The sequence below is a fragment of the Melospiza georgiana genome, chromosome 12, assembly GCF_028018845.1.
Source record: "Melospiza georgiana isolate bMelGeo1 chromosome 12, bMelGeo1.pri, whole genome shotgun sequence".
Taxonomy (NCBI): domain Eukaryota; kingdom Metazoa; phylum Chordata; class Aves; order Passeriformes; family Passerellidae; genus Melospiza; species Melospiza georgiana.
The window spans coordinates 18,530,511-18,534,738 of NC_080441.1; positions in this window are offsets into that span (position 1 = coordinate 18,530,511).

Sequence of the window (4,228 nt, forward strand, 5' to 3'; positions counted from 1 at the left end):
GGCCGCCCCGCCGCCATCAGGGCGCGCGCGCCCCGCCCCGCCCGGCCCCGCCCGCCTCGCGAGAGCCGCGCGCCAGCGCCGCCATCTCGGCTGAGGGCAGCGCTGAGGGCAGAGCCCGCCCGGGGAGCGGGGAATGGGCTCGGGGAGCAGGGGATGGACCCGGAGAGCAGGGGATGGACCCGGAGAGCGGGGAGTGGGCCCAGAGAGCACGGGATGCGCCCCGACCTGCTGCCCCGAGTCCTCGGGACGCGGCCGGAGCCCTTAGGATGTGCCCGGAGGCCGGGATGTGCCTGGAACCCAGGATATGCCCAGAGCTCTTACGATGTGCCCAGATCCCCCACGATATGCCTGGAGCTCCCGAGCTGTGCCCGGAGCCCTCGGGATGTGCTTGGAATTCCCGGGACGTGCCCGGAGCCCCCGGGATGTCCCTGGAACTCCCGGGCTGTGCCCAGAGTCCCCAGGATGTGCCCGGAGCTCCCGTGATGTGCCTGGAACTCCCGGCATGTGCCCGGAGCCCCCGGGATGTGCCTGGAACTCCCGAGCTGTGCCCAGAGCCCCCGGGATATGCCCGGAACTCGGGATGTGCCCGGAGCCCCCGGGACCCTCCTCATCCTCCCCTCCATCCTGCTGCAGTCCCACTCTCTCCCCGTGTCTTTTCCCCTCCCAACACCGGCGATCGCGCAGCTCTCAGGGAATATTTCAGGAAAAAAACACCTTCCCCCCCCCCCCCCCCCCCCTCAAAGCATGCGGCCATCAGCTGTGCCGTCTGGGTGAGCAGCAGGCTGACAGCATCCTCCCCTGGAGAAAGGGGTTGCAGGCACATTTGTCACTTTAACACTTGTCACACTTCCCACAGCCAGTGACACCTGTTGGTCCTGTTTGCCGTGTGTTTGAAATTCCAAGCACGGTGCTGTGTCCCGTGGGTGCCCAGCCCGAGGAACTGCTGGAATTACTGTTCACTGCTGGTGTCTCACAGCCCCAAGGGCAGCAGCTCCCAGGCGTTTGTTCCAAGCCAAACCTTGAATTGCCGAAAAATTCCCTTCAGGAGCCTCAGAATGTACTGGTTTTAAATGTTAGTGACTTTGTAGCGAGCCTGAAAATTTACAGGTTTTAATTATTAGTGATCTTGTATCGAGCATGAGAATTGACAGCTTTTAATTACAGCAAAATCAGAATCCCAGACTGGTTTGGGTTGGAAGGGACATTAAAGCTCATCCAGTTCCAATCCCCGCCATGGGCTGGGACACCTTCCATGGCTGTTATTCCATATTGTATAATTTCTACCGCTCGTACAAACCCACACAGCCTGAGATCAAGGCAAGAAGAAACACACGGGCTGTAATTCCCTGTCATTCCCGGTGCGGAGCAGCACAGGCTCCTCCTCTGCAATTAGTGGGGGCAGCGCTCGTTAATTAAGGCTTTGTGTTTGTGCTCCACGTGATCCAAAGCCGTTTTTCCTCCCGGTAGCTTCTCCTGGGGTTTGCAGAAGGATGAGCGTGGTTTTTAAAGTTAATAATAAACGGGGTGGGCATCACTTAGGGGACTTTGCAGCACTGCACAAAATGTACCTGTGGAATAGCAATGCAGCTTCCTCCTCTTCCCTAAGCAAAGTGCAAAAACAAGACAAAAATAAAAAATGAGGGAAGAAATAAGGATGTGGAGATGAGGAGTGCTGAAGGAACAGCTGCATTGCTCAGCCAGGCACTGCCACCCTCACAGCTTCTCCCCAAACTTGTGCCACGGGGATCAGTTTGAGTGGGAATCTCAGGGAATAAGGAGAGCTGACTTCTTCCAGAGAGCTTTTCCCAAGTCACAGATGGGTTGTGCCCATCTTCTATCTGAAATCTGCATTTATGGAGCCTGAGGAGATGAGGCAAAGATGTCAGAAGAAAATAAACAGAGAACTAGGCCACGATGTGAAGCTTAGAAAATGCACTTTGGGTACATCTGAAGAAGCTGAATGCATAAAAACCCACCCAGATCAGAGAAGAATTGGACTTAAAGGGGCAATTGTACCTCTCCTCCAGGGGGAAATTTTGGGAAGGTTTGGGAAGGGAAGGTTTGGGAAGGTTTGGGATGGGATGGGAAGGGAAGGAAAGGGAAAGGGAAAGGGAAAGGGAAAGGGAAAGGGAAAGGGAAAGGGAAAGGGAAAGGGAAAGGGAAAGGAAGGGAAAGGGAAAGGAAGACTGGCACAATGCTGGACATGTCCTGTCCAAGGCCACCACGGCAATGTCCCATCCTTGACTGAACTGCTGAGCACTGCCCACAGCATCTTCAGGATACCCATTTTTTAATGTCATTTGAAGTCACATTTATTCCAGAATTTCCCCTGTGCTACAGGAATCTGTAACTCTTTTGGTCTTGCTCTGAGTTCCCTACATTGGCATTGATTCTGCAATTCACTCTCACCCTGCTGGACAGGCTTTGTGCTGTGAAAATTTAGAAAAGTGATTTTCTAAATTTATTTTGCAATTTGCAGATCAGTTTGAAGTTCCTTAGTTTACAGGAACAAGCAAGCTAAATTGTAGGTCTGGTCTGTTCCCCACCAAGCAATTCCTGTAATCTCATTTTTATTACTCACTCCCCACTTAGGAAGTGTTTAACAGGCAGATAAAATCTAACACAATAAATCCCTATCAACAAAACAGCAAAATCTTGTGTGATGCAGATGAAAATGACATTCTGGGGGGAGATGTTTGAGAAAAGAACAATTTCTTGTGCTATTTTTACTGCGAGAAGGTGGGAGGGGGCATTACCAGACACCCACACTGAGTGGCAGAGGGGCTGTTGCAAAGCCTTGTGTACAAGTGTCATCAAGAGAATGCTGCCAAAAATACCCTGAGAGGATGAGTTTAGACACAATTCTACCCCCAGCACCTGCCCAAACACTGGGTGCTATAATTTGGGAGGCAGAGAGCCCAAGGAATGTGCAGAGGGTGCCAAGGGCAGCTGAAACACCGCAGGAATTCAGCCTTTGGAGTTTGTTTTCCTCACTTGAGGGATAGTCAAGAAAGAGCTCTCTCAAAAAGAGCCTCAGGGAGAACAGATCCTGCCTGTATTTTAGAATTTTGACTGTCACAAATAGGCTGTGAAGTATCTTCCCAGAGAGGAGAAACACACAAGGAGCTTAATCCAGGGAATGTGAGGCTGCTGAGAGGAACAAAGCAGAGCTGGGCAGGGGCTCCTGTGGACTTCAACCCTTGGGACTCTCCTTATCCCCAGGGGATTTTTAAGTGAGTTTTGCTCTCCTGAGCTGGTGTCAGGGTCCTTGTGAGGAATTACACATCTCTGTGTAAACTGGGATAGGGAAGGTGTCCCTGCCAGGGAGGGGCTGGATGAGCTTTGAGGTCTCTCCCAGCCCAAACCAGTCTGGGATTCTGGGATTATAATTACAGCCTGTGCTGACAGACCTGAAATGATGCAACTGAAGGTTTTGAAAGTACCTCATGGAAAATAATCTCTGCTGTTCCTTCCACCTTTTCCTGCTGCCATCCCTGGACAGTGATGATGTTAGTGCCACCACTCTGGGGCAGTGCAGTGGTTCTGGGGTTGGATTTCCATGCCATGGGATATCCAGGGACCTGCTGGACTGAACACAATCAGCTCATCCCTTGTGCTGCTGAAGGAGCCCCACAGGTGCTGCCTCTGAGCTGCTCCTGCTGCAGTAACACCAAATCCCAGCCCTGCTCTCCCTTCCAGAGGTTTTCCAGCAGGCAGGGGCTGTGATTGCAGCAGCCTTGGCACTCAGCATGCAGGGCCCACCCTCTCCTCCCCTCAATTCCCTACAATCAGGTGGAGCAATCAGGTGTCCTGGGGATTTTTAGCCTCCCTGGTTGTGTTGCTGTGCCTCGGATTAATGACCTGCTCCCCACGCTGTGCTGGGGCTCTGGGACAGCCCCCACCCTGCTCCCAGGCAGGAGATGGCATTAATTAAAGCATCACTTGCCGAGATGGAAAATCACTGAGGGGCTCTGAGGGAAGCAAAGGTTTGGTAGAGTTGGTTTTTTTCCCTTCACAGTTGCTGTGGCTGGATGGCTTTAATGGAAAGAAGCTAAAATGTCATCTTAGTGGGTGTGATGGAATCACCTGACACTTGTGTCCTCTTCCAGCAGAGTCCAGGAAGGGAAGTGAAGAACACAGAGTTTCACTGTCACTCTTGGGGCTGAACTGGATGTATGAACAAACAGCCCACACAAGGAACTTCCTTCTCTGTTTCAGTGAGCAGCCA